The sequence below is a fragment of the Protopterus annectens genome, chromosome 1.part2, assembly GCF_019279795.1.
Source record: "Protopterus annectens isolate FY-2018-M chromosome 1.part2, PAN1.0, whole genome shotgun sequence".
Taxonomy (NCBI): domain Eukaryota; kingdom Metazoa; phylum Chordata; order Ceratodontiformes; family Protopteridae; genus Protopterus; species Protopterus annectens.
The window spans coordinates 865,922,587-865,945,962 of record NC_056727.1 but is presented as its reverse complement, the minus strand read 5'-3'; positions in this window follow the sequence as shown (position 1 = coordinate 865,945,962).

Below are 23,376 nucleotides of genomic sequence, written 5' to 3'. Positions count from 1 at the left end.
GTTTCAGTTCTGCTGTTGCAGGCCAAGAGTTGATCAGGCTTCACTACTTAATAAATGACACCTGGCCTATTGTGCATGGCCTAGCTGCATTGACCAACATGTTCTGGTCACTTAATGGCAAAGCAGGAAAATGAACTAGACAAACAGGAGGAACAATTACCATAAGAAAATAGTAGGCTCTAGAAGGAGGTGTCAAGGTAGTAGTAGGTAGGAAACAATATGGTAGAAAAAACAATCTATTATATGGTATGTAGACTCTTAAGGGATTTGGGAAGTTTCAGAAACACAAGATAGCAGTCCAGTCTGCTGCAAACCTATGCTCCCTACATCCCTAGGTAATATGATTTTCAAGTTTTGCCATGTATTCTTGGCCACTAATGATACATCTTACCTGCAGCTCCACCCTTCCCTAAATATGGGTGTGAAGCATGAACAGAATCAAGTTCACAGTGGGGCAACCGCCAAAATTAGGGATTGAGCAGATGTATTGCACCATGCAATATGTTAAGGCAGCCTCTGATATTGGCCAGTTGTCCAACATGGACCCTGGCTCTGTTCCTTCTTCCTATGCTACAGTATTTGGCTGTAACATTGTACCCTGCATTCAAAGTCTCAGTAAATTTGACACATAGTGGATGTCTGTTCTTTGTATCATTTGTGCTTTTATGACATATAATTGGGGATTGCACTTACTAAATAATGATGAATCTTTGCATTTCAGACTTCATATTCTTCAGACAATGCCTGCAGCAGCAAACCAGTGCCCACAGAAAACTCATGCAGACATGAAGAGATCAAATATACTCCACGTTGACAGTAACTTAAGATCAGAACTGAACCTCAGACCCTGAAGCTGTAATGTAGAAACCTTAAATTCTTGGACACCATACTGCCTCAAACATCACAAAGTACAGTCCAATCTATTTGCTGCCTGCTTCCTAGCTTTGTAGAATGGCAAAACTATAGAAACAGGGTAAAATTATTGCAAATGACAACCATCTATATGTTTGCCGTTGTCAGTCAAACATGCAATAATTTAGCTGTCAACAAAACTTAGGGCATTAGTTTCATAGCTGCATTTAAACTCTTAGAGCTACATTGTGATTGTTTTTGAATTACTACGTTGTTGCTTAAGGAGAAAGAGAGAGAAAGGGAGGGAATAATGTTTTTAAGGACATGGCATTGTACAGCTGCCTCACCTGTACAGCTGATAAAGAAACAGGATGACATTTAGGGTAATAGAATTAATGTCTGAGACAATGTACTAGCATTTGTCTTGCTTTGCAAATTACAGTACAGTCACATCTGACAACCAATTACCAAATTACTTAAACCTGTGATTTAACGTTTGCATGTCTTCTCAGAGCTTAGTGTATATTTAAGCACTACTTATTGGCGGATAACACTGCATGAATTTATTTCCTTGGGAAATATAAAAATACAGATTCTTAGCTCAAACCCTTTGAGTACCAAACACAAACAAGCACAACATAACAAACATATGTTGTTGCCATACTGTGATTAAGCAAAGCTAAAGCTGGTAATGTGAAACAGCATGTCGCATTACTGGAACTACCTGGACACATCTATGTCTTTGCAACTAGGACACTGGGCTACTGCAGAGTATCCCACCAGGACTTACAGTAGGTACCAGTCTATAAGGTTGCTATAGAACACAGCAGGTAGGCTTTTCTTGGAATAACTAAAATCTGAAAACATAACCCTATGCTGTTTAAACTGCAGCCTCAACAAGTAAGACAGAATGCATTTCATTCTGGATTTTCTTAGCTTAAGTATTCAGTACTGCCATGGTTTCTGTCGCTTGTCAGTGACCCATGTCTTCTCTTAACATCCTCTGTTTTTTTAATTCTCTTGTCACAGCTGTTGGGCAGGTCTTAAAGTGCTGTGTTTAAAGATACCTTGTAAAATGACTCGGTGTATGGCCACCACGTGGGCATCACAGCCATATATAAAAAAATATATATATATATATATATATATATATATATATATATATCTATATCAGTCAAGAAACTAGGATATTTATTTCTAATAGATATGGGTTTAATATTGTACATTAGCTTAATTTTAGCTTCACATAGTTAAATGATAATAAGAGCTTAATCTTAAATGACTACATTATGATGTGCGCATGTCTGTTTGTGTATTTGAGAACTAGAAGCCATATTTCAAGGAAATGCTACAATATAAACAATAATATCATAATATTCACTATGTTTATTAATTCTATTCTGCATACAGTTTGTGAACTTTTGTGTAAAAGATGGGTGATTAATTAATCTTTGTATACTCAGTTATACACACTAAATTACAGTTGTATCCCAATGGTTTATATACTGTTAAGTGCAGGTATTTTGCATATAGATGATACAATGGAATATGAATATTTAGTTAAGCAGTTGCAATCACTCAGATGTATTATATTACCTTTCAGTGCATCCCCGATGCTGTTAAAACTGCCTTTACTTTTTCCCAGTCCTTTTTGTACATCTATATCTGCAACTGTAATTTTTTTCTTAAGTATAAGGATTTCATATTAAAGATCCATTTTGATCTGAAGTACAATATAGTTTTTAACATAACTTATTGTTGCCTCTTAAAAAGGATTGCTACTCCACATCTAATGCACAGAGAATGAGAAGAGCTCAGTATTTGTTGTCAGCAAATGTTATTGATTATGCATCTGTTGTTATTACCTCCCATTGCACAATTTCCAGAATCGTTTAAGGGGATAATGGGGTATTCAGAAAAGCATGAAGCATTAAAGTGCAGTGTTCCCTATCAAAACAGTGATAGAATAATATGGCACAGTACTGTTTACTTATGTAGTAGGGCGAGCATCTATCCACTATACCAGAAAAGGACTGCATAGTGAATTAGTGCAGCCATGTTACAGGCATCAGTCGTGCTACTGAACTTTATTGATGTGACCATGCTACTGGTCCTCAAGTGACCAAAGTGACATAAAAGAGTAAGGTAGCACGCCTGAGGTTATAGTGTTTCATGGCTACAGAACAGGTACTGTGGCTGGCCACAGAGGGAAAGCATATCAAAGCAAAGAACCACTGTAATTCACTATATAAGTGAGTAGGAAGAGGGGAGACTAGGAAGATAAAGGGACTCATATAAAGGTAATCTTAAGGTAAAATACGTTGAGAGGAGGAATGGCATTTCTTTTTGAAATAGGTGCCTATTTTATTTTTTAAAATAAAAGGATAGATGATGTAAGAAATAGAAAGCAGGTGGAGAAGTGTTGATAGAAAAAGTAGGGACAACAGTGAAGGGATGAAAATATACAGAAAGGAAAAACTGAGGCTGAGGAGGACTGGACTGTAATCATGTTATGGGGAATGACATAAGGATGGGTATAAACATGGCAAAGAATAGGATGGAGTACAGAGGGCCTGTATGACCAACCAAGAGAAGATTCCACTAATACGTCAGTGACCTTCTTCATTGACTTCATGAGCAGACTCATCCCCTGGAGGACTCATAATCATGGCTGGATGGTCCCACAACTCTTGTCATCCATACCAAGGGAAGTTATATGGCTTGTGTGTGGGAATTCATCTGCTGTGCACCTCAGATGAGACCAGCAGCTACACCTGATGCAGGGTAACCAAAGAGAATCCCTCTAAGCAACTTTAAAAAGAAGAACCTGCACACCCCTCCAGAGAGGTGGTCACAGAGACCAAAAGTCACCGTTCCAGGTCATGTTTAGCAGGGTGACCTTCTTGTCCCTACTGAGATGCCGTGTGGTAGGCAGACCTAGGAAGGGCTTGTGTCAAAGCACCAGGCACATCAACTAGAGTAGGCCGAGGTAGCTGCTGCCACTCCATGCCCTCTACAACAGTTGAAGCTGTCAGAGGAAGAGACAAAAGCTGTCAGGTCTAGCTGTTGATGTTTATCTCTTCATCTGCTGTAAAAAAAAAAGAAACTATTCAGTACAATATACCAGTGGTAACAGAAGGCAAGGAAACTAATAGACAGTAGCTGGAAATGGAATAAATGACAAACTCTATATATAATTCCTACTGTAAAATGCTGGTACACCCTCCCAAATCTCTGCCTCCCTCTGGTCAGGGTGATACCTTCAATAATGATTATGGTGATGTCTCCACTGCTTGTCAGAGTGTCAGCACTCCCTATCATTACAAGCTGGTTCCAGACATCAAACCTATATAATGAACCATCAAAATGCTCAACAAGTGCTCCTTATAGTCCTTGTGCAGCATTTACAAATGCATTGTACTTTTCTGGCTGCAGTAGTCAGAAACTCTACTGATCCTCATTGCCTAAAGAAGGTCCCCTTAGTAGATCAGAATAAGGTGGAAAATGATAGCCCAATTTGCATGGCTGCACCTTATGGGCACCACATGGTGGTCATCCTCAAGGCAGCAGTGGTGCTCAACTTCAAATATTACCAGTACAGAATGGCAGCTGAAGGGGCCTTGTGGTCTGCGTAGTGTGCACATGTCCAGTTTGCACAAGGACAGGAAGGGACAGTATGGTAGAACTCTACAAGAGTGACAGCACAAAGAAAAGATGGATTGTTGTACTGCTAGGGGAAGTCATCATTACAGGGAAAATGACGTAATAGCATATCAGGTTATTGTCCATATGGGGGAGGGTCATCATGACAGAGAACAGACATCATGAGCATGAAGGGTTAATGTCCATATAGGGTAGATGTTCACCATAATAGAAAATATAGCAAAAGGGCATGGAAGGTTAATATCCATTTGGTGTGGACTCGCCATGACAGACAACATAGTACAAGTACAATTTTAACTCATTTATCAAAAAATTCCCATGTCTGAAAACCATTAACAATTCCTTATTTGACCTCATGATCACTGGCACCCCCTTACTAATTTCTAATGTCTCCATCCATCTTTCATCTCTCATTGACATTTACCCAGTTAGCTTTCACTTATATTCCACTCCCAAAAGACTACACCATGACTACTCTATTTTAGAGCCAAATCTGACACTAAAATAAAAAAGCTTAAATCCCTTCTGAGTACCATGAACTGGTCTAATGTTCTCAACATAACAGAAGACAAACTTGCTGCTGAATCATTTAATAATGCCCTCAACATATACATAATACATGCTTTCTACTAGTAACAAGAACATATACAACCAAAAAGAATGACTGGATATCAGAGGATATAATATCACCTTTATAACTCAGAGATGAAGCTTGGAATGTCTGTAAAGCCCACTATATTGCTGACACGAGAGAAAACGTTACCCAAGTGAGAAATCTCTCCAAGAAAGCCATTAGAAGACACAAAACTCAACTCATGATGTCAGCACAAACCTCCCCAATAAACTACCTCAAACAGTACTTGAATGAGCTTAATCATCCATCAGGAAGAAGACCCTGGGACACCTCATATTACCTTGCATGTGTTCTCCCCCATAGATTTTATCTCAGAATTCTGAAACCTGACTATATTTCACTCCAGCAGCACAACTCTCTTACATTCTACAGTTTTACTACAAAATAATTAAAATCAAAGACATACAGCCAGTTCTGAAACAGATAAAATTGGACAGTTTACCTGGTGCAGATAGCATCCATCCCTGGTTCATCTACCACTCTACGAAGTACATCAAAAATCCTCTTGAACACATATACAGTCTTTGCCTAACACAAGGCACTATGTCAGACATAAGAACATGAGTTATAGTAAACTGACTCCCAAATTACCTAACCCTATTAAAGTCACACATTACCACCCAATCTCCAGCCTCATCACCCCTTGTAAAATACTGGAAAACTCAACTATACCCATCTCACACGATACATAAACACCTACATCCTTCTCTCTAACAAACAACATGGATTCTCTGCAGGTTGTAGCACAGTTACTGCATAATGTACTCTAACATATGAAATTCTCCTAGCAGCAGATATAAGTAAAGTAACAGGTGCCATCTTCGTTGAACTTACCAAAGTATTCAGGTAGCAGGGGGTGTTTTTAATGGCTAATCTAAGAGCACAAAATGTTGTCTGCATATAGTGCCATTCCACCTTTAATTTTATGTATTTCATTGCCATATTAAGACTGTTTCAAATCAACTGGCTAATGGTTCAATAGTTGCTATAGATAATAGTGGATCTAGAAGACACACTTGGTGTATCTCTTTAAAGATTTGAAGTGGCTTTGGAATGAAGGGACCCACATGCAAGACTGAATGGGATACCAGACAGGGCACCTCCATTTCCTTTATAAACATAGATGAGAAATGAAAGAGATCTAAAACATGAAATAAATATAAACAAGTAATGCCATCAAATGTCTTAATGGCATCAAACAGGCAGGCGGCATATCAACGAAGTAAGATCCGACTCCAGAATAACAAAACCCAGCTTGATAAGAGTGCATTAAAGAAAGAAAAAAGGACGTTATTTGAGTTGCCGAAATATTGTTAGCAATATTAAGAACAGAAGTTGTTCTATAGATTTCTGGATTTTCAAGATCTTTTCCAGGTTTCGGTATCTGGAGAAGTGTAGGATGTCTCTATGTAGTGATTAGAGCTGCTTGAGAAAATGCTGTAGAACAACCATTGAAAAGGAGGTACTGAGCAGGAGACTGACAGAAGTTGACAGAAGTAATTTATGAACATCAGAGGAAAGGCCATCACTGCCACAGCTTTGCTAGCTTTAACATTTCAGTTGCATAAAGGATTTCCTCTCTAGTGATGGAGATCTCAACATTTAATGCCTGATTTGGAGTTAAGGTAGGTAACTCATGAAACTGAAAGTTAACTTTAGCAATACGAGAGATATGGGTTACAATAAATAGAAAAGGCTTATAAATGCCTTGATAATATTCCTGAAATTTGGTTAAAAACTCTGAAGGCATATGGCGGCCATTATTCTTGCCCGAAGAGTTTATCTTGAAAAGTGCTTTGCATTCCTTTTATACATCCTAACTAGCATAGAGAATACTTGAGGAAAAACCTCATAGTATTGGAGGTAAAGTGTGTCGAAAGTGATTTCAGGTCTTCTATTAAATATTTTCGGTATTTTACCTTTTAGTTGGGCCAGGGTTTTTGTCAAGGTAGCAATTTTAAGGACATACTTTTGTTTAAGAGCTAGCTGATATTGTTCTTGTGAACTTTTTAGGTCCCTATCTTATATCTGGCATAACCCATTGGTCCAAGAACATAAGGTAGAATGCCTTAAAACAGTCCCAGTGGATATGAGGGGAGTACTATCTTTACACACAGTTCTTAAAAATTCTTGTGTGATTTAACTGAAATAATAAGTAAAACCTGGGTACCAAGTATAATATGAATGAAGTCTCCAGGATTTAGGATGCAGCAGATGCCAGGCTGATAAAAAATGAAACCAGGTCATCGCTGTCTATGTAACATGGGATGCCTATAGGTGTTAGGCATCCAGCAGAGATGTATACCCTACCAGTCCTATCAGAAGTGAGAAAATGTGGAGAATAATAGTTATATCGGACCAATCTGTGACTAGAACAAGTGCCCAAATCCATCAGAGGGAAATCCTCAGTCCATGCCTTCAGAAATTTCGCTACAACCATTATGGTAAAGTGCTTAACAACTCAACTATCCTAAGAATCTATGCTATAATTATAGTCTCCGGCATTTACTAGATTGCCTCTACTACAATCTTGAATAAAGATGAAAATATGATGTGCTTCTCTAATTCCTGTGGTTAGAAGCAAATAAATGGTGACTAAAGTTAAAGTTCTATAATCCACTACCACAATCTCACCTCTGGAAAGGAAAAACTGTCTTTCAGATGAGCAATTATTCTTAAGTAAAATGGCTACCCCCCTTTAAAACTTGCAGGTGAATGCACTGAGGAGGCCAGTAAACAGTATTACCAGGTGGAAGCCTGACATGCTCAGTATAGATAAGAATTGCCTTCTGTAGTGAAAGGAGAGCAGGTGAAACTGTCTTACCCAGGTGCAAAGTCGGGCCTGTTTAATATGGGAGTTTATCCCATTAACATTAACACTAACTTCAACTATTAGTACTGTATCATAATAGTATTTACACTCTGCTTGTGGATGCATAGAATAAATCTGCAGGTAGTGCCATACCAATACCAAGAAGTGTTTCAAAATCACTATTACAGAATAATTGTAAATGCTGGTGAACTGCCCCCTCCCCAAAAAACAGATATTAACAAGTTATATACAAAATGATTATAAGTATTGTTCAAAACAATAGTTAAGAATGGCATAAACTACAAGTTAGATTTATGTGCCCTAAATCTAAAGCAATGACCAATACAGAACAATATACAGTATTATATGAACTGCAATAAATATCTCCAAAGGTTATTGGGTACATTTTACTCCTGACATCCCCTACCTGTTTCTACAGGAGTAGAAACATGGATCAGGCCAGTAATTGTGCATACAGATACATTCCAGAGCCATATATAACATAAGAAAATGAAAATTGCAACATTTATGTCCAAACAAATTAGAAGATGGGGAAACAGACTTAAAACATGTTGCTATAAATGGCTGAATAAACAGGCTAATGCAAATTACAGCAGTTAGGCAGTTGCTGTTGTGTAAGAGAATAGTTATGTACTTCTGATCAAACAATGACTACAGCAAAAGCACAACATTAAGATTTTAAGACCCAAATTACAATCCAGTATCCTGTTTTAAAAATCATCAAGTGTCCTGCGACTGAAACCCAAAGCCGTTGCCACGTGATGCGATTTCAATATGTTAAGAGCCAGGGAAGCAATGGCATGTCCAGTAATGACTTAGCTCCTTTAGTCCCATATTGTCCGGAATTGTGATGATGGACTTCTCTATTAAACAGGTAATGGCTTCCTCCATCCTTTGAAAAACCTGAGGAACTTGTGGTAATATAACTCTCAGCCTTGTCAGGTAAACTATAAAGGCTTTAATCCCTTTCTGTTTCAGATATCTCACTAAAAGAAACCACACTTTCCTTTTGATGAGAATTTTCTTGGAGACATCATTAATAAACCTAATTTTTCTAATCAGGCACTTCATATCTTTTTTAGCTCAGGCTTTATATAAAACCTGCTCTTTCTGCAGAAAAGATAAAATTAGCACAATTACTGGCCTGTGGTGTTCATTAGGCTGAGTCATAAGGGCATGAGATTGATGTGTACACTCCAGCTTTAGCTTAAGAGAGTGGTTGAAACCTAAGGGAGTAGGGATCCATGCTTATAGAAAGCTCAGCATGCCTTTCTGTTTTGCAGCTTCCTGGAACACTAATATTATTGCAGTGATCCCTATTCTTCCTAATTATCGACCCGATCGACCCGGTCATGCAGAGTCTGCATGAAATCTAACAAAAAGGATGTTTGATGCTCTGCGTTTCTCGGTCTTAGAGCTTATATCCTGCATTGTTTTCTCCAGTTGACCTGTATGTTCAACAGTGACTTAATATCTTATACTTGCTCAAGCAAAGATGCCTGAAATGCTTCCATCGAGAGTTGTAGGAGTTTGATGGAAGTACTTAAAAGTGTAGTCTTGCTTGCTGGGTTATCGTTTGATTGTTGGCTGGGTCCAAGCATACTTCATTGTAAGATGGAATAAGAGGTGCTGTGGCTGCCATGCTGCACAAATCAGTATCTGGGGAGAATGTGGCCGCAGTGTGTCAAAATCCACTGCTGCTTTACGCTGGTTCTTCTTTGGCAGCATAAATAGTTATCTCTTCAGTAAGTGTTCTGATTTCATGCTGTTAAACATTGAGTGAAAGTGACCATTTTATATTAAATTCAATATTTCAACATCAGAGCTCAGTGCATATGGAGCTAACATTATTGGACCCTGAGCTGGAAGCTCTACAATTATACTATTCTAATGTCCTGTTCCCCATTATTGTACTGTGCTGTTCTTGGCCTGAGACTCAGTTTGGTCATTTGAGATTAGAGCACTACACTGGTTAACATATATATATATATATATATATATATATATATATATAAATAAATAAATAAATGTGCCTTCAAGTGCTCCAGGGTATAATTATGAAAGTGAAAGATATCACTGAAGAGTTGACATCATCAACCAGCTGACATTACCACCTTGCAGTACCAACAAGGGGTACATGCTTCACCTAGAGCCATTACACTTACCTCTGCTAACAGTTATATTCAAAGGATTTGAACTTACTCTACCACTTGTTCCTAATGAGGATTTTTTTTCACATTTTTTGGGTCACATTAACCCTACTGATATGTATTCTACTTTTCTAAAGATCTCTTTTGCAGAAATGTACACTCTGTTCCAACTTCTATGCCTCAAAAGCAGGCATTAAAACTCTTTGTCACTTATATGAGTCATTGCTACTTACCTGTTTGTGAATGCTCCAGTGGTATATAAACCTTAATCATAAGGAATCCTCCAAAAAGAAGCCCTTGTTTTGATTAAGATTAACAAATGAGACCAAACTCTCTTTCCTTCATTGCTTAGTATTAGCTCATCTCTTGTAGTCAAATAAACTGCAAGCCAGTTCTACGTTATTTACTCTTTCTTCCTGCCTTTGAGTTATTTTTAAGTTGTCTGACTTACCAAAATTAATAAATAATATATCTGAGTTAAGACAGAGTGGAAGATAAAAAGCATACACAAATGAATATTAAGAAGTGAGCATCTTCACTAATATTAATGCTAAAATGAGAAAAAAATAACATTTTTTTATTGCTAGATTTAAATTACTACCAAAACAATAAAAACCTTCAGCTCTGTGAGGGAAATATTTTTGCATTCAGTTAATGAGGATATACTTTAGTATTCCAAATGTTGTTTAATAAGTTTATGCTGGGAGAAATGTTTTTGCTGGAATGCAGAATGCTAATACCTATGAGTGCCATGGCTCAGATTCATGTATCCTTTTGGACTGTTTTACTTTCCCCTGCTTAATTCTTTACATATATAGTGAAAGAGGATTTGCAACATGTTGCCATTGGTACCACCCTACCCCCTTCCTTTCATAATCAGAAACAGGTAGACAAGACTGATTCAGGTGGGTCAAGGACAAAACCAGGAATATACTGGACAAAGAAGTGCAGAGGCCTGACTATGAAAAAAATGGGAAAGTGATCAGGCCATACCAGAACCTAAAGATCAGGGCTTCCTGCTTCCAGCCTCCTGCAAAGGCGGAGAAATACTAAGATTAACTGCAAAGCGAAGGTAGAGGTAAGGAGGAAGAGGGAGTTGGCCAATGAGCTTCAAAAGTAACTACAACAAAGAGTGTATATAATACTGCAGTAGCCTCTGGATACTTACAAAATCCTATCCTTACCACACACATATGATGATTACAGTACATGGTTAATCAGGAGTTAATATAAGAAAATCTGGATAATGTAAGCATCACAATGTGGCCAGCAACATTCTTCACCTTCTTCTTTCTCAACACCCTTTTTCCTATTTTTTTACATGGGGTCAGTGTGTAGCATCACCTGCTCTGCCATCTCTTTCAATTCAGTCTCACTCTCCTGCCTTGTAAAACAGTCATGCCTGACTTTTACAGAACATCTTTCACACAGATCAGCCATCTCATTGCTGAATGCCCTTGTTTCCTCTAAACTTTTTCCTGTCTTTCCCACATCTCCATCACCAGATTTGCTTCATCATTCCTGCATGCGCCTGAACTACTGTAATCTGTTGTCTTTGACCTTCACTGCAATGCAGCTCCTTGGGCATCTGCTCTAATGCCCTAATTTCTTCATCTGCCTCACATTGTGCATTCTGCCACCTGTCTCAGGCACTTTGTCTCTATCACCTTTAGCTTCCTCAATTGCTCTAACTTTACTCTCCAGCTTTCTGTACTATGCAATAGTACTGGTCACACCACTGTTTTTGTACACCTTACTTTTCAGCTTCTTTGGCATTCATCTGTTGTACACTACCCCTGACACTTTGTGCCAGTTGGCTGCAGCCCCTCTAATTCTAGCTTTGACTTTCACATTTAGACTTTTTTTCTCCTCAGCCACCCATCCCAAATACTTGAAGCTTTTTATCTATTCCGCTATTTTCCCTTCTATCTCAATTTCCTGCTTCTTTTGATTTCCTCCATTTGCTGCCATTACAACAGTCTTATCTGTATGCAGTTTTCATTCCATGGACCACCAGGTTTGCATTCCATTCCCCATAATTTGCTGAAGTCTGCTTATAATTCCACATTGTTTGCATATAGCAGCTTTGTTAATCTGACCCCTTTGACATGTTTGCTAATGTATTCCATCACCGGTATGAACAGCGTTGAGCTCAGAACTGATCCCTGATGTGCAACCATTACCACTGGAACCACTCTGTGAGCTTGAACACTGTACTTATGAAACTGGGTCTTTGTGCATAGCCTGCACTAATTCTACCAATGTTTCTGGGACTTGGAACCACAGAAAGATTTTCCAAATCAGCTTACTTGGCACCTTGTCATATGCTTTCTCCAAGTCTAGAAATGACTAGTTGGACTCTTTTCGCATCTTTAGTTTCTTGCCAACTGTCTGCCTCACTGCAAACATCGGGTTGGCTCTGTTGCATTCTGATTTGAAACTGAACTGCTCATCTCCCATCTTACTTTCTATTACTCTGCATATTCATTTATTAATCATCCTCTCCAGAACTTTTATTAATTTAGTTTATATGTTTATTTAATTTATCAGCTCCTGCTAAAACTCTAGAGCTGAGTGCTGAAAAGTATTAAAACTTCATCTATACTTCAAGTAAACAAAATGAATGGCAATGGAAAGGTTGAGCATTATTCCGTCTTTCAGGACAGCTGTAAGAATCGTTCGGCACATGGAAAGGTAGAGCATTATTCCGTCTTTCAGAAGAGCTGTAAGAATCGTTCTGCACATGGAAAGGTAGAGCATTATTCCGTCTTTCAAGAGAGCTGTAAGAATCGTTCTGCACATGGAAAGGAAGAGCATTATTCCGTCTTTCAGGAGAGCTGTAAGAATCGTTCTGCACATGGAAAGGTAGAGCATTATTCCATCTTTCAGGAGAGCTGTAAGAATCGTTCTGCACATGGAAAGGTAGATCATTAGTCCATCTTTCAGGAGAGCTGTAAGAATCGTTCTGCACATGGAAAGGTAGAGCATTAGTCCATCTTTCAGGAGAGCTGTAAGAATCATTCTGCACATGGAAAGGTAGAGCATTAGTCCATCTTTCAGGACAGCTGTAAGAATCGTTCTGCACATGGAAAGGTAGAGCATTAGTCGAGCTTTCATGAGAGCTGTAAGAATCGTTCTGCACATGGAAAGGTAGAGCATTATTCCATCTTTCCGGACAGCTGTAAGAATCGTTCTGCACATGGAAAGGTAGAGCATTAGTCCATCTTTCAGGACAGCTGTAAGAATCGTTCTGCACATGGAAAGGTAGAGCATTAGTCGAGCTTTCATGAGAGTTGTAAGAATCATTCTGCACTTTGATGAGTTTTTGCAAAACGTTTTAAGTCATCTTTATTGTCTTGCAGCACAACCTCTTGCATCTTCAAAGATTTCTTGCAGATATTAATCATTTAACTTGTGATGATTCACCACTGCCCATTCATTCTAGTCTGGCCAAAGCAAGCTGAAACCGCCATCTTTGCACATTAACAAGGACAATATTTATTTATTTATTTATTGCAGTTGGTTTACCAGGATAGTCCATTGGGCCAAATGAACCCGTTTTCAATGGAGTCCTGGGGAGAAAAGCTCCAAAATACATTCAAAGTTACATAATAGGTACAACATATAGTAAAAAAGAAGACAATATCAAATAGTACAGCAGGTATACAGTTAAATACATTGTGCAAAAAAACATATTAACTATTCAGCACAGCAAAAATTTCCATTTATACAGAAAAGTTAGGAAAACATAGTTACTAAAAGGAAGAGGAGATACAAAGACATAATATAGTGGGGGAGGAAGAAACATAAGGACTTGTTTAATAAATTCTATAGAATTTTCAGGTTATATTAAAGATGTGGACAAGTTATTTTATGTTTTGGAGGACATCTCTCACACCTCCTGTGCATAACGGGAACCTTCTTATTACCTTGTACTGTGATGAACTCCATAGACACCAGTCACTGAAGGAAGCAAATGTCAGAGATGTTCATATTCTGTCAGCTAATTTATAACTAATTACTACCAGTGAATCTGTTACTAATCCTCCGACTTAACATTTTTCTTTTAACTAAATAGCTTACAAGAAATCTGATAATCCAAGAATATGTAAATTCATCAAGAATTGTAGTGTCTTAAAATGAAAGCTGTCTAGTTTATTGCTAGTTTCAGTGTGATTTGTGACGGTATCTAAGGAGGGCTATTAGTATAATTTGCTTCCTTTTCTTACTGACCTTGCCATGGGCCGATTACAAAATCATAAAAAATATGCTCCTTGACAACATACAAATTAATTTGTGATTACTTCATACAAATGTGATCACAAATGAACCAAAGCTCCAGATATCTAACAGTATTCTAAAGTAAATAAGCACACACACACACACACACACACACACACACACACACACACACACACACACGAAAAGGCATTTTTGCAATGAGCAAGCCACTCTGAACCCCCTGATGTGTATGTGTGTTGGGATGGCTGAACTTCCCACGTCTCGGCTACTATATCTGCTAACTCCAAGGCTGTAGCATAGTGAGGAAGGGGGGAACCTTTGATATGTCTTTTTACATTGTTAACTTTGTCACTGTTCATGCTTGGAGCTTTTCTCCCCGGGCCTCTACTGAAAATCGACATATATCCAATTAGACTAGCCCAGTCAACAAATGTAAAATAAATAAATAAATTTCACCTCTTGTGAAAAATCCCAATAGTTGTGCACTATGGAACTCACAAATGAGAGTTAATCACTAGTGTTCCATAAAGATACCTGGCTTCAAATAAAATTCTCAATTGTTTCCATTCTGTGAAAGGCTAATACTAAAGGTCTAAAACTAAAGGTCATAGTAATTCTTATGTTTTCATGCATTTCATGAACTTAAAATGGAAATTATTTGTTTATCCTCCAAGCAAGACATATGTTCAATTTACAAGACTTACAGATGAATAATTACATATCTAAAACAAAGCATTTGGTTTAAATTGCTGCTCTCATACAGTAAAGTATGGGTGGTGTTGTCAGACTTAACACATTTCTGCCCAAATTCTTTATGCCAGTAAAGTTTCATTAAACCTGCTCTAAATCAAGTATAAACTAATGTCTGAGCAAACATTTTGACCATTTATTACAAAAAGTGCATGAAAAGTTTGTAAAATGTTATGTTCCAAAATTGGAACAATGAGCATGACTGGGTACAACATTCTGGAATATGAAGAAAACTATGGGCAGAAAGGTTAACATACATTTTTATAAGTTTATTTCATGTGAAAGTCTGTGAAACATGCTTCATGCAGGTTAACCCTGCACTTGACAGACATTTTTGTTGTGTTCTTCTTACAGGCTGCACATCTATTTTGCTTTTCTGCAGGAATTATCTAATGCTCTGTGTCATCTTTTCTCACTTGTTAGGGCACTCTGCTGGTAAGCTCTTTCAAGCTTCCAGGTGTTATACAGACTAGTGTCAAGGATGAAAAGGAACACAGGCCACCACCATTTCTTTGACCTTATTCCAACTCTATAATTGTCAATGTTATGATCCATTCTATCAACTCCTCCCATGTACAAGTTGTACTTCTTTACAGCATTTGGTTGAACAGCCGTTTTGCGTGAAGATCCATCGTTGAACAGATACAACTGGCTCAACAGGGTCAACCTTGGTAATCATGGTGACAAGTCAGTTATCATTCCAAGCTACTAACAAGGAACTGGAATTTCTGTCCTACAGGAATTCATATTCTCCTTGTTCCGTGAAGCTGTTCTTCTGCATGATTGGACAATTCTCAATCCTATTAGTCATTACAGTTCCAGTGTAGCCATAGCCCATGGAAGAAAGTCATCTCAGTAACTTCAGGGAGATGAAGAAGCTGTCAGCATATAACCGGAAAGGTACATTTGCTGGTAAAACAGAAACCAACTTTGGTACAACTGATGCATCTAGTCTAAGTTCTAGATTCTCAGGAGGCACTGAGGCACCCAAATATGGCTCAAATTTAATCAGATATCCCAGTCTGTCACAGAGGCGCCAAAACTCATATCCAAATCGTATGGGTTTTCTTTTAGGAACTACTTGGCACCATGTCTCCAAAAATATGGAGCCTGCTTTCATCAATTGACAGATGCTGTTCTAGAAAAGCATATTTCCTGTAATGATCATTTAACATAGTCATAAGCTGGTGCATCTTTGTAAATTTGTCTCTGGGATTCAATTTGCTGTTGGCAGCACAGTGAAAATATGATGTCATCAATTCAAAGTGATTACACCTCACAGAGTTTACAACAGCTGGAATAAAAGTTTCTGTGTCAACTTCCCACATCATATGTCAGCATGACAAATCCAGAAAGAATCAGAATAGCCAGAAAACAGTGTAATTCACCCAAGTCTGTTTCCAAACTGTGATCACCTTTTACTGTTTGTACATAAAGGGTTATCATCTCCACCAAGTAATTGCACATCTCTTCATCAAAGTATAATTCAGAAAGGGAAACAGGATCAACGTCTCTTGAGAACAGCTGGTTTCCTAAATGAAAATTTGGAAAATCAGATTTCAGGTCTTTTCTCACCCAGCATGCTTGTCCCCAAGATGCTGTGATGACTGTTTCCTCTTCACATGAGGAAGTGGAATCTTCCATGGTTGATCAAGACTTCATCTGTCGTGTGTTTCTTATTTTTGGTCCTTCATCACAACATATGGAAACAGTTCTTTTCACTGTCTGCTCGTAGTGGGCTTATTCTCTTCCCTTCCAATCTCATGACTGGATCCTTTGAGTTTTCCTTAGTGCACTCGGTTCTGCTTTGTGACTCACATGTTGCTCTTGGCTGCAGCATCATGGAACTGTTACTTTTCTCTATTTGTCGTTGATTTTTAGAATTTCCTTCCTCTTCAGCAGGAGGTGAAGATTCCTCATTGCCATCCACTGTATCACCCACATAACATGTGTATCTATTCTGTGTAATTGCAGCATGTCTGTGGACACCGAGTTGCCTGCCACTGAGATTGTTGATGCTCCCAGACCTCTCTTCATCCATGTCTTCTACAGATTCATTTACATCATCTAGTTGTTCAATGTATATAGCAGCATGGAAAAAATCTTCTTCTTCTAGCATGTCAAGCACTTCCTTGACAGTGTAGTGCCTGAAATAAAGATGTGTATATATGACTATATCTTATAGACACCTATTATGCTGAAATAATATAAAACAGTATGATACTAAATGCACATGCCACTTATATTATGGGTAGGGTTGTTGCAGTTTAGAACAAATGTATATATATATATATATATATATATATATATATATATGTGTGTGTGTGTGTGTGTGTGTATACACACCACTAGGAGGGTAGCCCAGAGTTAATTAGGCAAATATCATGCGTCTTCCACCGTCTTCTGTTTCAGATTTCAAAACCAGAAAATCAAAACATTATGTGCCATGCCCTGTACCCATTCATTCCCAGTATAAACATGATGACCCAACATGAAAACATTTTGCATGTAGAGGTACATTAGTACAGGATTAAAGTATAAAACACTAGAAAAAAATCACAATTAAATTAAACAAGGCTGTAATTATATACTTTTTATATTGACTTATTCATTGTATACACATTGACCTATTTATTATTTTTCTACTATGAGTGGTGTTTAATGTGAAGGGCATGCTTTTTATGACTGGTTGCTGTTTGAAGTATTGATTGGATGATTAATTACCATGATGAAGCCATATTGGATGTAATGGTGAAAGAGCTTAGTCCTTTTATTTTGTTGGTTCTTAATAAAACTCAGTTGCTGGATCAGTGCTGTATGTGGATTTTTCTACTTGTTTAGTTCTTAGTTTACAGCCTCCGTGTGGGCACCATTTTGATTATTTAAAGTATAAAACACAATACTAAACTTTCTCTTTGACAACAAACAGTGAAACAACTGATTTACCTAACATGTGGCATTTCTGCACAGTCTGAAAAATTATTAGATTTTGTAAAGTAACTTTTTTCCTCATAAATCACAATCTAATAAGTACAACTTTACCCAACACAGATAAACACAGTAAGGTGCAGGCCAAATAATAAATTTGGACTTCCTGTGTGTCACAGTTAATGTTTACCCCCCCAAAAATCAGAATGTTCCATTTCTGGAACACTGGGAAGAAACGGGTTAGTGATACCTTGCAAATCCAGTTTTAAAATTAGCCTTTATATGTAAATATGGTATATTCTAATGCCCATGTAAAAGTTCTTGAAATGTATAGTCTTAAAAATATTTATTAATACGTCAAAAATAAAAGGAAAATCTGTTTAAATTAGATTTACTTTTTTTAGTTTTTTTTGCTGGCACCTACATCTAAAGAGAATGATTATATCTAGATATCTTTCTAAAGTGATGGAAAAAGAGATATGTGATACAAGTACAAACAAGTAAGTAACTAAATATGAATATCCCAGGCTTCAGATAAATAAGGATGTATTTACTAAACAAAGAATGTATTTCAGTATGCTAGTGTTGATAGCCCAAATGAATACAAGATTTTGATGCTGACATGTTGTTCTTTATTTCTCAATCTCCCTCTGCCTCTTTTTAAACTCATGGATTCACAACCATACAACCACACAACCAGATTCCCACTCAGGAAAGTGCATTAATTTGTCTTTCCCATCTGCTTCAGTGAAAACAAAACCATAAAAAGTGCCTAGAAGTTAAAATCAGACATTGCTACTCTGTACAAAGGCAGGCCTGTGAAAAAGTAATAAGAACCATGCATCCTGGTGTTTGACAGATTAAATTTGAAGTCCCCACAGTTAAAGGATTATTACTGCTCAGGAAGGTTATAAGCCTCCTTTAACAGTGTGCACCAAATTGAAATCTTGTAACTCCTTAGAAAAAACTATATACTATGATACTATGATATATATGTCATTGCTTTCACGTCTGTCTTTTCATGCCAAATGCTACACAGCAAAAAGGTATTCATTTTACTTTTCACAAACTTTGTTTGTGATATCAAAATTAAGCAGTGCATCACTGATTGTGATAATAACACACATGCACACATATCTATAACTCTATCTATTTATTTATCCATCCATATATGTATATACATAGAATCACAGTTTTGCTTTGGGCAAATTGTACTGAACACCCCTTTTTTCACAAATTTCTAGACTGTGATGTTGAAGCAGGAATAAACAGAATTTTAATAGTATTAACTGCTGTAAAACAAAGGCTCAGAGATTATACAGGCGTGATGGTTGCAATGTTTAATTTATGAAGCACACGATAACAGTAGCAGTAAAAAGGGAACACTTACTTTTATACACCTTTAAAACTGTTAATCATTTTGGTGCATTATTATTTCATTTACCTCTTACCACATTGTGATATGAAGGAATATCATAATTTGAGGGAGCCAGTTGATTAATTTTCTCCCAAGAGAATGAGAAATTTCCATTTAAACTCAATGCAGCTGAAAACAAGGTCATTCCCCAATCAATATTACTCTTAGATTTTGATTACACCACTTTATCACATATTGTTGAGAGGCAGCTCTAAAACAGATGTGCAGAGCTACTACATTCATTACCTGGATGCCTTTCCGCTCATAGTGTCCCCAGCTGTCGTAAGAGAAAGCACTAGGACACAAATACAGATATCACAGAATGCCTGCTAAAACTTTTGTTGTCATGACATTCTGCAAATTCCAATATGTAACAGTAGAAATGCACATAATTTGAAAGCCCTTGATGTCTCACTGTTTAGTTGTCTGCTCACAGCACCTTTAAATGACAAAACATTTTGCTTACTATGCAGACTCTTGTCTTACTAATATCAGTCTCCTAGGATAATCTTCAGTTAGTAATTATCTCCTTTTGAACCCATTGTTACAGTTTTTCCCCTAGACTGCATTCATTTTCATGATTTTTCACTCTAGCATTCTTTTCTGCAAAATTGCTGTCCGTATTAACTACAAAAGGCTTCAGCTCCAGTGATTCTTCTGTCCTTGAGGATGTCTAAGGTCCATTGTTCCGACCAGTCATTCATATATGGTACTTATTAGTTAACCCTTATATCACTTTTATTTGTCAGATAAACCTCATTTATGACTTGGAACCGTGGTGATGTTTTTTTCAAAATACCTATCAACAACATCCTCTCTTATAACCTGACAACACTTGTGACTTTTCCTTATGTTGCAACACATGTTCATTTCTCTTGTATCCATTCACTTGTTCTTTTCATGTTAAACTGTCACAATATACTCATTTCTCTTACATTTATTATTAAAGATATTTTAGTACATGATTTTGTGATACAAACTGTGTAGAACTCCATTAATGTCCAGTTTAACACACTTTTGATGCATTTTTGTCTATTTATATGAAGGAAGGAATGTATTTTGTCAATGTCTGGGCCTACTAGCTGTCTGCTCATTTGACATATTCTTTGTTGGTAGATAGATTTACTGCTAAACAGAGGCTATGGACACAGCAATTCTGTAATTATTATCTGACCCTAAAACAAACTCATTATGACAAAGCTTCGCTGTCGATGAATAAGCTTACCTGAAACTCCTGCTGTATTCTTTCACTGCACAGATGGATTCTCTGTAGAAATTTCTAGAGCTGCATACTTGGCACCTTAAGTGATGCCAGCTTTTAACCTGCTTTTGCAAATTTGCTCCTGCAGTTTAAGACAATTATCTCTTAGACTTGCTTCCTTCCGTTTCAAGCCAGATCTCAATATGTTTGCATGCTCAATGCCAGACATCTCCAGATTCTTCACAGCAGTGTCTTCTCTCAGAATTTAGCTGTTGTTAAGTCCTAGTCTCTGACTGCATGCTTGCATAGCAAGCATTAAGACATTATTGCTGTAGACTGTGATATATATTTTTGTTGCTGTGATACATATTCTTATAGCTTCATAGTTAATAATCAATGACTTTAGAAGAGATATTGCACCCTTACTAATAAACAAAGAAATATGTGTATGTGTGTCTTTACACACACACACACACACACACACACACATATATATATATATATATATATATATATATATATATATATATATATATATATGGTTTATCTTCAAAATTTTGAAGGCAAAATATTTTTTAAGCAAAAGATCGAAATGCAATGTCAACAACAAAAAGAACATCTAGCCTAAATGTCAGAAACTTGACGATCAAGATTTGACCTACCAACTTCCAGTTTTGAAAGTCTGTATGTCATTTTACATTTTAGCAGGCGGGCAAGTCTCACCCACCCCCTGCAAATTATATATACCAACTCCGAGATTGCACTACAGTGAGGAAAAGAGTAAATTCCATGATCCTCACTATACCACAATCTCCATTCACAATCCCAAACTCGTAATAATGAATCAAGCTTTACTTTCATTATTATGAATTTCTATTATTCCAGTACAGCATCATGAAACTTTGAAAATGTACTTTCAGGTACATGCTGTTTGAGAAAGATCCTTCGAAATTTTGATAGCAAACATATATATGTGTTTGTGTGTGTGTGTATGGGAGTGGAATGGAGCTTTTGGTCAATTAGATCGTTCGTCAACAAGTGACAGAACTGGTACAACTGATCAAAAATCAGGAGATCATAGTGTGCTGACTGTGTCAGTTCAAGAGTTCTCTATGGCGATGATTGAGAAATTTGCCATTTTCTCACTGTAGTGCAGTCTTGTAGTTGGTGTATATAATTAGCAGTAAGTAGGGGGGAGCAGGGAGCTTGCTTCCCTGCTAAAACATTGAGTGGTATTATTTTTTTTAATCCTTTGTGAATTGATGTTTAACTCTTCCACAGTTAGGTTTTGATTTCAAGAGGTTATCTAAAAACCTTTATGTCACCCGATGGATAGCCTGCTGTCTCACAGAATGTAGGAAGTTAAAATTGGGAGTCCATCTCTATAAAGAGGCCAGTCACAAGCAGAGTTCCACAGGGTTTGGACCTGGAACCACTCCTTTTTGGCATTTACTTATCTGAATTCAAGGCCAATGTCTGGGTCTATGGAAGACCAAATTTGCAGATTATTGCAAATTAGCAACAGTCATACAATTCCCCACTGACACTAATGTTCTCCAGGAAGGGCGGATTCAGACAAATAACTTGTGTCAGAGCCATGAACAAAAAACTTAATGCCAAGAAATGCATAAGAGTATCATCCACAAAGTCATCCATTCCTGATAAGTATCATATTGACAACACACCCTTGAAAGTCGACTCTGTAGTCAGGGACTTGGGGTTACACAGAGTCAGTAATCTTGCTTTTGACAGTAAACTAGTTTTTGAGCATTATGTGTCTACATTAGTGTGGAAATCATTCTATGTTGTGCAAGTTATAAACAAAAGTTTATCATCTAGGTCCAAGGTGGTCATAGTTTTACTGTATTCAGCATTCATCTCACCTGTCATTGGGTAGAATGCCCATCTGGTATGTACCTAATGTGGCACATTCAAAAACTGGAGCACTTACACAGGTTCCTCACTAATAGAATACAGGGCATATGTAACATGTCCTCTGCAGACCACTTCAAAGCCCTATCCCTGAATTTTGTCTCATACAGGTTGTTGAGGCGAGACCAGTGCATGACATACAAGCCATTATCAGTCTCTATCCTGATGGACCTCCTGCATATCTGCAAAGCAAACAGTGCCAGAGTTATCCATTTCAAAGACTTAAACCATGCCTGTGATATAAATAGGACCTGCTGGACAGACAGGTATGAATCCCAGAGACTATCCATTCTCTGGAATAGGCAGACTTCCTCTCTAACCAATTCACGTGTATTTTTGGCAGTTAGAGGGGAACAGGAAATGCATTCTTGATTTGGTAATAAAGTCTCTAATGAACACAGGCAGCCTTAAGTGGTTCATCTCCCAGGCCCCTGCTTGCCTTATCAAGAGTACTCGAATATTTCAGGGATTTGGGATGTTTGGCATGGTTTAAAAAGGCCCTAGTGGTCATTAGCTTAGTACACACCTATGAACCTATGAATTTAAGCATAACTATCAGATTGGTTCAATTGTTTTGAAACACATTATATTCTTCTGATATTAACTATAAAAATACTTATATAATATTTAATTTAATGAGATGGATTTTGGGGACTACCTTAGCTATTTAGATATTATATAATATTACTCTTTGAATTTGAAGATTTATCTTTACCTTCTGAGCTGCTCCTTAAAAATATCCCTTTACTTGAGCAATGTGATTTAACTTAGATA